This window comes from Danio aesculapii, chromosome 25 (assembly GCF_903798145.1).
Source record: "Danio aesculapii chromosome 25, fDanAes4.1, whole genome shotgun sequence".
NCBI lineage: Eukaryota > Metazoa > Chordata > Actinopteri > Cypriniformes > Danionidae > Danio > Danio aesculapii.
The window spans coordinates 32,092,076-32,106,221 of record NC_079459.1 but is presented as its reverse complement, the minus strand read 5'-3'; the positions used below and the strand labels follow the sequence as shown (position 1 = coordinate 32,106,221).

The 14,146-nt window shown below is 36.0% G+C and overlaps 1 protein-coding gene across 2 annotated transcripts in view; it reads right to left on the bottom strand.

Moving 5' to 3' along the window:
* shisal1b (shisa like 1b) overlaps nucleotides 1–14,146 on the bottom strand; it is a 55,066-nt gene that overhangs the window by 36,804 nt on the left and 4,116 nt on the right. The window contains exon 1 of one of the 2 annotated variants that reach the window (XM_056452040.1): nucleotides 12,841–12,906. The exons of the other annotated variant lie outside the window; for it this stretch is intronic. The gene's annotated coding sequence lies outside the window, so the exon portion shown is untranslated. Of the gene's footprint in view, nucleotides 1–12,840; nucleotides 12,907–14,146 lie in introns of those variants that run through there. 2 annotated transcript variants of the gene reach the window in all.

Genomic DNA, 14,146 nt, shown 5'->3' with positions numbered 1-14,146 from the left:
TAAGACAAGATATATATATATATAATTTTTTTTACTATTAAAACCATTTGTTTTAGTAATGTTTGTAAATAAAGTGGTTAATAAAAAATCCTTATATTCGTTAATGGTTTGTACAATAAATTCAGTATTTATCGATGCTGAATGATAACATTATATGGTGATATTTTTTTCGCCTGTATTGCCCAGCCCTTCTTGCTTTGTTGTTTGTTTATAAGCATGTATATATTTATTTGGTTATACTTGGTTTTGCTTTTGTATATTTGCTTTAAATTTATGCACTACTAAATTAGCATATTTGTAATCATTAATTTCATTTTTAACACTTACTAGCTTTGCTTTATTAATTGATTTATTATTTATTTATTGCAAACAAATAAGCCTATTAAATAAATACCCAAATAAAATGAAAAAAGAAAATAAATAAATAAATTTAAAAAAGCAGGTTAGCGAATCAATATCAAAAAGCAAATAATTAAAATAGATGCATAGGACAAAAATACTAAAAATATTACTATTAACTCTAATAAAGCTAAATATTTCATAATAACATATAATTATTCATATTTATTTGAACACATATGAAGCTGTGAATTTGTTTATTTCTCATCCACAGCCTGTACTAATACTGAGCACCGCACGACTTGTTTTGCAGCATTTATTCCCCATGCGGATCGAGGGAGACGTTTCCAATAGCAACTGATAACATCCACACGTTGATCTCAGAGTTTGCCATCCAACTTCATTAAAACTTCGCCGTAGCGCTCAGTCTATATTTCAGACTGCTCTAGAATTAAACCCAGAATATCTTCAGTGTCATTACGCGACGGTGACAGCGGTGAGATTTCAAATGGCGGACGGCTGCGTTTTAATAGGTGGAATTTATTACATGACTGGGATCCAGGAGAGAGAATTATTCCACAACATAATAGAGCAGAGCCGGTCTGACAGAGATCGCTGTGGGAGAAACGCCAGCCATTATCTGCTCCTCTAAGAGGATTCAGGGTTTCCTACCCAGACCTGGAGATATATAGAGGGTATCTGACAGAGAAAATGACAGTCTGGAAGGAGAAAGCTTTCTTTTGCCATGCTTATGTTGAAGCTGGAAATGTTAAAACGCACTTTCAGCCAGTGAGAGTGTGTCTAGGATCAGAAACTATACTGTATATACAGTTGAAGTCAGATTTATTAGTCCTCCCAAATTATTTTGTTTTTTCTCCAATTTTTGTTTAACAGAAAGATTTTTTCAACACATTTCTAAAAATAATAATAACTAATAACTGATTTTTTTTCTTTGCCAGGATGACAGCACATAATATTTGACTAGATATTTTTCAAGATTATAGTATTCATATTCGTATATTCAGACTTCATACTAGGTTAATTAAGTTAACTAGGCAAGTTAGAGTAATTAGGCAAGTCATTGTATAACAGTAGTTTGTTCTATAGACAATCAAAGAAATATCTAGCTTAAGGCGGCTAATAATATTGACCTTAAAATGGTTTAAAAAAAAAACTGCTTTTATTCTAGCTGAAATAAAACAAATAAGACTTTCTTCAGAAGAAAAAATATTAAAGGTAATACTATCCCCTTGCACACAGTGATACCGGGAAATAGCCGGAAAATTACCGGAACGATTTTACTGATAAAGCAACACAATCTCACGGCAATTCGTAACTTTTGGATATAGTGGCTAATTCGTACGAATTCGTACAATCTAATTCGTACAATTTAGGATGATTTGCTCATCCCCCAATGACGGTTGGGTTTAGGGGTGACGGTTGGGTTTAGGGGTGGGGCCACGCCTCCTTTTTAAAATTGTACAATTTCGTATGAGTGAACTTGTACAAATTCGTACGAATTAGCCACTAAACTGACAAAACGTAAAATACTTACGTTTTCTCGTGAAATTCAACAAAGTGCTGTTCACACAGGCACGGATGTTCCAGAATTTTTCCGGGAAGGACCGTTCACACATCTACTCCAATTAGTGGCTTCGATTGTATTTGTAAACGTAATAGGGATCCGGCTTAATGCTTTCACTTTTATTTAAAGCTTTAGCATTCATGCAGCTTATACCAGACACATCCAAAGGCAGAAGCACTAACCGCAGCTAAATGTTTACACATTTGACAGTATTACAAATTCTGTGGATGAATAAGTATTGTGAACAACTTCGATGAAAATATATGGAGGAACACTTTCGCACGTCGAGTAAACATAATATGTGTGAGTGTGCTGGCGCTCACCGGAGCACTCCTGCACTTCACTTGCACACGTGACGCGTCGAGCTTGAAGGTAAACAAACGGTGGTTCATTATAAGCATTTTATCGATTGTTTTTTACTCTGTTGGCATTAAGAAGGGACAAAGAAACGTTATCTGACTGACGTCTATGGCAGCTAAATATGTCTGAAAAAAAATATTCAAAGGCTTTATTCTCATAAACTGTGCCGATGTGAATGCTTCTGAGTGTCTAAAGTAGACGTCTCATGTCAGCGCGTTCTAGACGTGAACGCGCTCTTTCCATGCAGCATTCCGGCAAATTACGTAATGTTACAACTTTTCTTTCCGGAAAATTGATAGAACGAATTTACCGGAATTTTTATTTTCAAAAAGGGGCCTGTTCGCACATACAAATTGCCGGTAATTTTCCGGAAAAGGTCTGTATGTGAGAGAGGGCCTGTCCACAGAAGGGTGAATATTTCGACTTATATAAAAATGAAATTTTCAATCACTAATATTTATTCATTCATTCATTTTCTTTTCGGCTTAGTCCCTTTATTAATCAGGGGTCGCCACAGCGGAATGAACCGCCAACTTATCCAGCATATGTTTTATGCAGAGGAAGCCCTTCCAGCTGCAACCCATCACTGGGAAACATACTCATTCACACACATACACTTCAGTCAATTTAGCTTACCCAATTCACCTAGATACCACATGTCTTTGGACTTGTGGGGGAAAACCGGAGCACCTGGAGGAAACCCACGCCAACATGGGGAGAACTTGCAAACTCCACACACAAATGCCAACTGACCCAGCTGAGGCTCGAACCAGCGACCTTCTTGCTGTGAGGCGATCATGCTACCCACTGCGCCACCGTAATGCCCCATTTTGGGAAATATAAAAAAAAAAAAAATTTCACAGGAGGGCGAATCATTTTGACTTCAGCTGTATATAAAAATTTTATTTTCAATCACTAATCTTGACTAAATTTGGACAACTTTTTTATTATTTAAAAAAAACCATTTCTCTCAATATTTAACGGTTTTGAAATCTCCGATTCCTGATAAGTTAACTCAACGTAAAATCGTAAGGCAAATTGTTTCGCTTTTTTTTCCATTTGACTCAAACCCAAGTACTCCACTGAAGTGTTTGCATGCAAAACTCTTCCAAACAATTTATTTGTGTTGATTTTAAACAAACAAATTAAATTTTAAAATGTTCTACTTAATTTGTTTGTTTAAATTCAGCCCAAATAAATTGTTTACAACCAATTAACGTAAAAAAATTGAGTAAATCCAAGGAATCATCGTTAAATAATTTTTTTCAGTGCTAACAGGCCATACATCGATGCAAAGCTTATTTTGGTCACACTTTACAATAAGGTTTCATTCATTAATGTATCTGCTAACAAGATCTAATTATGAACAATGTTTGTACAGCATTTATCAATCATCATTCAACATTTACTAATGCATTATTAGCATACAAATTCATGCTTGTTAGCAATAATGCACAATGAGTTAACATGAACTAACAATAAGCAACGGTATTTTCTTTAACTAACATGAACAAGTGCTGTAATGTATTGTTCATTGTTAGTAAATGCAATAACTAACATTACCTAATACAACCTCATTGTAAAGTGTTACCCTTTTTTATTTTTACTGTTTAGATGATGCACTTTAAAAAATGCAGAGTTCCACAATTGCTTCATTTTGACCCAACACAAATCGATAAGTTGACTTGAGTGAAATTACAAATTTAAGTTGATTAAACACAAAGCATTTAAGTTATTGCAAAAAAACCCTCAACAATAGTTTAATCGGCTCATTATAAATAAATAGTTTGAACTAGCAGCAAAATAAAAAAAAATAAAAATAAATTAAGTTTGTATAAATCGATGTTGTATGATTCATGTGTTATGGGGTCTTCCCATAAATGTCGCGTAATGATTTTTATACTTGACAGACTTTGTTGTGTCCTCTTCCCCAAACTCAAACACAACAGATTCTTCATTTTAGATGATTTATAATGATTTTTTATGGGGACAAAAAAAAAAAAGTCCTCACAAGATCATAAATTACTGGTATTATGCACACACACACACACACACAAACGCAGCAGAGGCTCATGGGATGACAGTTGTTCTGGACTCTCTCTCCTGAGTGTGGGCGTGTGCGTCTGTGTGTGTGCCTGTTTGTGTGTTTGTATGTGTGTGTCTTTGCCCTTGGCAGTGGTTTTGTCCGCTTCTGCTTGTTTGCTTGCTGTATCTTGTGACCGTGGCTCTGAATAACTGTGACCCAGTGACACACAGCTGGAGCGCCTCTGCACGACTGATATACAACTTGACAGTTTCTCTTGAACGTTATAAAAAGAAAACGGTTGCGTGCGGCGAGTTCAAAAACTTTTATTCAGTGAGACAAATAAACTTTTATAAACGAAGGGCTGTACTTCACTTACTGTCTGCACTTTTTTCCATCAAATCTGCTGTACCTCAAACTGTAATTCATTATTAGTGTGAAAAGCGCTTTGCAAATAAACTTGAGTTGAACTGAATTCTGCATATATTCATTAAAATATTTATTGCTTGACTGGAAAATTGTAAAATTGAAAATTGAGCTTCCGGGAGAGGTCATACGGTTTTGGTTTGGTTAGTTCGGTTAGCTTTGGCTGCTTGGTTGGTTAGTTTGGTTGGGTTTGGTTACTTGGTTAGTTCAGTTGGGTTTGGTTTGGTTGCTTGGTTGGTTAGTTCAGTTTGGTTTGGTTTTGTTAGTTGGGTGGTTGGTTTGGTTCGGTTGGTTGGTTCACTTCGATTTGGTTTGGTTGGGGTTGGTTGTGTTTGGTTTGGTTGGTTGGTTTGGTTCAGTTGGTTGATTCACTTCAATTGGGTTTGGTTTGGTTGGGGTTGGTTGTGTTTGGTTTGGTTGGTTGGTTTGGTTCAGTTGGTTGATTCACTTCAATTGGGTTTGGTTTGGTTGGGGTTGGTTGTGTTTGGTTTGGTTGGTTGGTTTGGTTCAGTTGGTTGGTTCACTTCAATTGGGTTTGGTTTGGTTGGGGTTGGTTGTGTTTGGTTTGGTTGGTTGGTTTGGTTCAGTTGGTTGGTTCACTTCAATTGGGTTTGGTTTGGTTGGGGTTGGTTGTGTTTGGTTTGGTTGGTTGGTTTGGTTCAGTTGGTTAGTTCACTTTGATTGGGTTTGGCTTGGTTGGGGTTGGTTGTGTTTGGTTTGGTTGGTTGGTTTGGTTCAATTTGGTTCAGTTGGTTGGTTCACTTCGATTGGGTTTGGATTGGTTTAGGTTGGTTGTGTTTTGGTTGATGTGGTTCAGTTTGGTTCAGTTGGTTGGTTCACTTCTATTGGGTTTGGTTTGGTTGGGGTTGGTTGTGTTTTGGTTGGTGTGGTTTAGTTTGGTTCAGTTGGTTTGTTCACTTCTATTGGGTTTGGTTTGGGTTGGTTGTGTATGGTTTGTTTGGTTGGTTTGTTTCAGTTTGGTTCAGTTGGTTGGTTCACTTCTATTGGGTTTGGGTTGGTTGTGTATGGTTTGGTTGGTTGGTTTGTTTCAGTTTGGTTCAGTTGGTTGGTTCACTTCGATTGGGTTTGGTTGGGGTTGGTTATGTTTGGTTTGGTTGGTGTGGTTCAGTTGGTTGGTTCACCTCGATGTGGGTTGGTTGGTTTGGTTCAGTTGGTTGGTTCACTTCGATTGGATTGTGTTGGGTTTGGTTTGGTTGGTTGGTTAGTTAATTCAGTTGGGTTGGGTTCGCTTTGTTTGGTTGGTTCTCATTTATTTTTGCTTGTTTGTTTGCCAGTTATATTAACTATAAGCTTTTTGGAATAATATGTTGCTTTTTTACTTCTTCCTTTTCTTAATATGCATGCATTCATTTGAATTGTTTTCTAAGATTTATTTATTTATTTGCTTTTTTCCAATGTATTTAGCCTTTTATTTAACGTGCTTGTTTGTTTGCTAATAGTTTTTTTTCTTTGTTTATTTGCTAATTATTATTTGCTTAATGTTTTCTACTTTATCATGCCTCTTATGCATTTTTTTGCATTAGTTTTTATTTTGCTATTGAATTTTTGCTATTTATTTCTTTTTGTTTACTAATATTCCACTCAGCTGCACTGAAACAGCACTGTGCTCTTTGTAAATATGCATATTTTTAGCAAAAACACACCTCTTATTAAAAATTGAGCTTCATTCATTAAACACTTTTCTTTGTCCTGCCACAATTTATGCTAACACCCAACAAACAGTAGCAGCAGATAAACACAACTATATTTAAAACAGATGTTTCTACGCACATTTCCAGACATCACTTCCTCAATAATCCATCAAATGCTGTCCAAATAATGCTGGAGTGCTTTAAAAACACAGTACAGTATCTGGCAACCAAAACCAAACAGCACAGTTGATTTCCCCCTTCGGTGTTTATATGTGTGTACACACAGCTATTAATGGCTGTGCATTAAAAAGCCATTATTCCCCCTGTGTTAACAAGGCTTGTGGTGGTGTGGATAACCCTCATCCTGCTCTCTAATTCGCTAATATTAACCCGTCACGGCTCTTTCTGGCCTCGGAAACTCAAATAATTAAGCGTGTGTGGATAATGAATGCAGATTAGATGGCGTGTGACTCTTGAATTGAATTTGGACATTTTTTAAACAGAGGATTTTCAGTTGTTGTTTTGTAAAAACTGGTGTTTTATGGTTTCTACATGGCTGTAATTATTCTAACAGGGGCACAGTTGAACTCTAATTGGTTTCTGAGTACTTTAATATATCTGAGAAATCATATTAAAAGGGTTTCTTTGCCCAAAACAGTAAAGATTGTCTTTTTTTTCTCACTTTGTTCTAAATTTAAAAGTAATGAATTTTACTGGCTTCTCTTGCTTTACACATTCGGCTGACAAAGCACCACACACTCAAACGCACACCCAGACAAAAAAAATTGGCATAAGAGTTAATGTAAACAATAAGTTGAACAGTAAACACAGTAATATATATATATATATATATATATATATATATATATATATATATATATATATATATATATATATATATATATATATATATATATATATATATATATATATATATATATATATATATATATATATATATATATATATATAATTTTTTTTTTTTTTTTTTTTTTTTTTTTTTTTTTTGTAGTATTTATGTAGCTTTACTTCAGAATTGTATAGTAATTGAAAAAAAATTGCATTTAATATTGTAAATGATATGAAAAATGCCTAAATAATAAAATGGATTAGTAAAATGTTACTTGTAATGTTATTCACAGTACATCACAGTAAATAGACATTACCCACATGAAGAGATTACTATAGTAATTTATAGTAAATGCTATACAGTGCTTTTTGAATCATACTATAGCTATACTGTATATATTATAGTATTACAACCCTATTACAATGAATACAACCGCATACTGTAGTATTAACTATAGTGAACTGTAATAAATGCTGTAGCATACTTTTACCACAGTAAACCGTGGTGTAGTGTAGTACAATATATTCTGTAGCTGTAGAAAACTAGTATTGGGTAATTTGGTTTATTTTATTATAGTTGTCGTGTTACCATAGCTATAGTATAGTTAATAGTATAGTATTAACTATAGTATTTTTCTTGTAGGTATATAGTAATTTTAAAATGTAAAAATTGATATGCACTACCTGACAGAAGTCTTGTCGTCAATCCCAGTTGTAAGTAAATAACTTGACTTCTAGTCGATCATTTGGAGAAGTGGCAGAACATCGACAGCCTGAGGTATCAAGACATTCGTGCTGCCCATTACACTACGAACTTCTTCAGCAGGATAGCACTCCTTCTCATACTTCAGCCTCCACATCAAAGTTCCTGAAAGCAGAGAAGCTCAAGGTGCGCCATGATTGGCCAGCCCAGTCACCAGACATGAACATTATTGAGAATGTCTGGGGTAAAAGGGAGGAGGAGGCATTGAAGATGAATCCAAAGAATCTTGATGAACTCTGGGAGTCCTGCAAGAACGCTTTCTTTGCCATTCCAGATGACTTTATTAATAAGTGATTTGAGTCATTGCAGAGATGTATGGATGCAGTCCTCCAAGCTCATGGGAGTCATACATAATATTCATTCTGTTTCCACTGCACCATGACTTTATATTCTATACTGGACATTATTTCTGTTAAGTGTTTTTTGTCTAAGCAAAGTCAGATATTACTGTCCTAATTAAATAATTAATAATCAAGGCATAATCATAGTAAAATAAGCGTAATCTAAAGACCTTTGCCTTTCATATAAGCCACTTCTGATACCAAATGATCAACTAGAAGTCAAGTTATTATTTGTTGTCTCTAAAACTTGGATAGGCGACAAGACTTTTGTCAGGTAGTGTATTTATATATGAATTACAATTAAGTAAATGTATACAGTGAGTAAAAATCACTGATCAAATGTAGAACTCAATTGATGACATCATCAATGCCCTAAGTGAGAGTTTCATTCCATTTTAGAACAGTTTCATTCCATTTGGAACCCACAGCTTTGACTCTAAAAGTCAAAGAGAGTAAATAACAAACACACACACACGTAAGTCTCTCATTTAGCAAGTCTGACAGCACTACAGCCAATCAAAGCCATTAACGATCATATTTCCAGAAAAAAAATCCTTTGCTATCATTGATTATACAGTAGTTGAGATGACTTATTTCAATAGAGCGTCTTCGGCTTTTTCCGACACTTGTCATTCTGCTTCCTACTAAAAGCATTGTTGATGCATTATACTGTAGGAAATGTTTTGCTAATAGTCTTCCTTCCATTTGCAAGACCCTTAATTACAGTGCTGCGGCTAATTGTTTCCTCTCTGATGGGCGGTGACGGACAACACGGAGACCTCTGAGCAGTTTTATCATCAGCGCGACAGCCAGAAACACATTATTATCCTCCAGCAGACCTGAGTTCAGCGGGGAGATCACAGATTCAGAGCATACGTGTCGAGACCTGTGTCATTAAAGGGTTATTCTGGGTCAGACAGCTTTTATGGGGTCTTTAGAAGCCAGAATATGGAGCTCGTGTTCTTGTAAACACTCTTTAAGTGGATTCTTTGGTCATGAGACAGGTCTCATTTTTTGCTTAGAGACGGTGATTTAAGAGATTTGTTATGATCTATAAAGGTGATACATTTTGTCTGGTTGAATGGGATGCAGTGGATTTTTTTTGTGTAGTGGATCATTAAAAAATCTCTATCTTTATCCAAAATATTACAATATGTAACATGTTGGAAACTACCAGAACACCATAGAAACAATTGGCCACCATAATACTCCAAAAACCATCTACTATCACCTAGAAACAACATAGTAACACCTTGGTATCCACCTAGACACTTAAGCCCAGAACATTCTGGAAACCAAAACACTCTTAGAAACTATCTAGTAACACCTTGACAGTCAACACACCACCTTAAGGGGGTCTCACATCAGATATGCCGTGCAGCGCTACAACATGCCATGCATCTTAGACTTGTAAACAGATTTCAATTAGGTTATGTGACAACCAGCTACGACTCAGGACACTGTTCAAATTTCTGCCCCACCACAGAGCGCCATCTGCGTAGTTTCGTATAAAACCTCTTAGCATCAGGACATGGACGCACTGGGGCGCTGTTTTTGCTCAGTGTTTACGAATAGATTACATCAGAAAGATCACGATTAATATTGACTATACATCAGTCTAAAGCTACAAACCTTAAGCAGCCATTGTAGCTAGTTGCTTTTCAATCGGAAGCTTATAAAGCAAAGGTCTGGATTCCTGGAAGGTCGCAGCTCTGCACAGTTTTGCTCCCACCCTGATTAAACACAGCTGATCCAATTAATCAAGGTGTTCAAAACTGCAGAGTTGCGGCCCTCTAGGAATTGAGTTTGAGATCTATGTTATAAAGAATGTGTTTGCTAAATTCAAGCAAGTTGTACAGAAAACGCTTATTAAATATGGAGTACATATAATCGTAATTAGACACCCACGCATTCATTGCTGTGTATCAGGGTTTATTTTGAAAGGTAAGAGTCCTCAGAACAACATCCCATCGAACACATTTAGTCCACCGAAACAATAGTGTTGAATTATGAATGGTTATTCGATTGTTTATATCACCAATTCATCCGGAGACCTATTGTTTACATTGTTTACTGTGTTACTTACGCGCGAAAATGACGTCTTTGTAGTAAAAAGCAAGATAATATTATAGCTTGCAATGTTACAAATACAATGAGACCACGAACCGAATAAGAAGTCTACACTGTAAAAAAATAATCTGTTATTTTACTTTTTTTTTCTTTTCCAGTAGCTGGTGTGTTGGGAAAAAAAACCTTAAAGTAACAGCCGTTAAATTACAGACATTTACCATGAAATAACAGACTTTAAATTACAGAAATTTCCTCAAATAAAATTTCCGGTAAATTTCTGTTATTTACCGTCTGTTATTTTACAGTATCTGTCTGTAATTTACCGGCTGTTAAAATGCTAAATACTACAGTATGCTGAAGCATTCATTTACAAATTGTAAATAATACTAGCCTAAAACATAGGCAGTATATCTAACACTCGAAAACACTAGAATTTATTATAAAACTGACCTTAACCTTTTAATTTTCGTGTATTGTTAATAAATAGTGTAGCAATATATAAATTAAATAAACCATATCAACATTCTTAGGATAACCAATTGAACAGGAGGATCTCTGGAGAGCAAAAGCATGAAAGGTATAAGATGCCAGAGTGGACAAAGTCAAGCGGACACAGAGAGACCGAATGTATGCGCAAGAGAGACCGAATGGACACGAGAGAGACCGAGTATTGGTGCGCGAGTATTGGCTCGGTCTCTCTGCGTTCGCTTGACTTTTGTCCACTCCGGCGCCTCATAGTAGTCAAGTTAGAAGCTGTAGAATCAAAACAATCTACGGTTCTTTGATTGGATGTCTTGCCGAATGCGCACATGCTCTCTATTACACACACGCGCACAGACACATAAATAGAGAGAGAGCGGTCCGTGTCAACATGCTTTTTATGGGAACTAGCAAGTCTTTACAAGTCAATAGGCGCAAGTCCAAGTGAAAGTCCTGGTCGAGTTGCAAGTCTTATATTTTGTCAAGTCTAAAGTCATCCAATTCATGACTCGAGTCTGACTCAAGTCCAAGTCACATGACTCGAGTCACAGTTCTGACTTTCATTGTCAAACCGTCTGCTAGTTATTTGAGGTCTATTAAGATATGAGGTGAACTATCTGCTGCTGCTTTTAGTAGTGAGACAATAAATGTCACGGAAAATGGTATTCAAACTTACATTTAACTCTGAATAAAGCACATAATCAGTACCTGAGGTTATCATTGTCTTAGTAATATATGCTGTTTTTGAAGAATTTTTTGTCACTACATCGCAGAAATAGAAACTGTTTCTAAAATTAAAATGATGTGCGTCGCAGATGGTTAGGACAACTACTTTTTACATGAAAAGATAGCTTTTATCACATGTCGCGGCACATGTACAGTACTTAAACACGGTATAACAATTTGACCTCATTGTCAGTCCACACAAACACTTCTCGGACTTTGTTTACCATCTCGTTTATTGTTCAATCTATCGTCATTCTTGTCTCAGAACCAAATCCAGAGTAAAGCACATACTGTACTTCCTGTTTAAATATGAATGTGTATGCTCAGAGAATGCGTATGGTCATGTGATGTACATTTTTTGCTGTATAGTATAAACTGAGATCTTTTCAGAAACATTAGATGACATGCTAGTGTGGACGTGGATCTTTTTCCAAAATGCTGCTTTAAAATTACATTAATGTTAAATTACATTAGAGTAAATGGGGTCTCAGTAACCACTTAGCAACCACAATGACACTTTAGAAACCACCTGTTTATACCATCCTTCAAGAACACTATATAATATTTTAAGCTCACAATGAGATTTCAGCCGCGAGTTTGTCATCTGAGACAAATTTGGGAAATCCTAAAAGATTCCTAAAATCCTCTGCTAAAATCTGTCATCTTTGATAGTTGGTTTGACATGTTACAGATTGTTTGGTGCGAGGAATCTTTTCAGAATGCGGGATAGTGAAAGTGTCGCGGGTGGATGACTTCGAGAGAGTTTTCTTCCGTGTTTGGTGCATCTTTATTGTCGTTCAGTCTGACATTATGACGGCTGAGCTGTTACAGAGTGAGAGCCATGTTCGTGCAGTTTGACATGCTACAATCTTTCAGGATTATAAAAAATCTTACAATGTGAGCTGGTCTTTAGTTAGGCTGTTGCAGTCACTTACAGCGGGGGATATAAGTTTTGAACACGTCACCATTTTTCTCAGAAAACTTATTTCTAAAGGTTCTGTTGACTTGAAAATTTCCTCAGATGTTGGTAATGACTAAAGAAATACAAATACGCAAAGAAAACAAAACTAATTAGTCTACAAATGAAGTTATGTGTGATAAAATGAAATGACGCAGGGAAAAAGTATTGAACACATGAAGAAAGGGAGGTGTAGAAAGGCGGTGAAAGCCCAGACAGCAGTTGACATCTCTCAGTTAGTAGTTATTCAGCAACCTTCTGCCCTTACTCATTGTAAATGAATATCAGCTGCTTCAGTTCAACATCTACATTAGCAGGAGGATGAAGATGAAACCATTTCAGCAAGACAATGATCCAAAACACAGTCAAGGAAACTTTCAGATGCTTTCAAAGAAGGAAAATCAAGCTGTAGAATGGCCCAACCAATCACCTGACTTAAATCTAATTGAAAATACAAAATTAAGATCAGATTTGATAAACGAGACCCACAGAACCATCAAGATTTTTACACTCTTTTGAAGTTTGTAAAAAAAAACTCACATCTGAGCTGTTAGTTACTTCATATGAGAGGCGTCTTTAAGCTGCCATCACCAAACAACACTTTTAAATGAAGTATTAAATACATTTCAGTTTTATTTTTATCAAATAATTAATATTTTTTTGTTTTGTTTTATTTTTATGTTTTTATTGTTTGGGTTTTTACCCAAATCTGGTTCAATTCCAGATCATCAGCTCCTTTAGAAATATTATTCCCAGAAAACAACAATATTTTCCCTGCTGTAGCTCCCCTAAAACAATGAAGTAAGACCATGGCAACCACTACATCACCCTAGAAACCACCAAGTGATGATGTGCCAAAATGTCAGAAAACACAGAATCTACCTTGTAACAGCAACCAGACACCACAACACTTTATCAACCACCTGAACATTCCTCAATTGTAAGTCAGTTTGGATTGTTTGGAGCGTCTGCTAAATGACTAAATGTAAATGAAGATTATCTGTTCTACCAACTAGTTGAAGAAAACGCCAAACTACCTAGTTGACAAGCAAATATTTTGTTTTATTCATAAATTTTCCTTCAGCTTAGTCCCTTATTTTATTATGGGTCGCCACCACAGAATGAACCACCAACTGTTCCGGCATGTTTTACACAGCGGATGCCCTTCCAGCCGCAACCCATCACTGGGAAACACCCACACAATCTCATATTCACACACACATACACTACGGCCAATTAAGATCATCCAATTCACCTATAGTGCATGTGTTTGGATTGTGTGGGAAACCGGAGCACCCGGAGGAAACCCACATCAACATTGAGAGAACATGCAAACTCTACACAGAAATGCCAGCTGACCCAGCCGGGTCTCGAACCAACGTCCTTGCTGTGAAGCGACAGTGCTAACCACTGAGCCACCGTGCTGCCTGTATTTTGTATTCTGTATTAAAGTAAATGAGTGTTAAGTATATGTTTCATATTTTTGGCCAAAATAATCATATGACTTATTAAAACTAGCATAATTATATACCATGGGCTCTATTTTAACGATCTAGACGCAAAGTCTAAGGGCG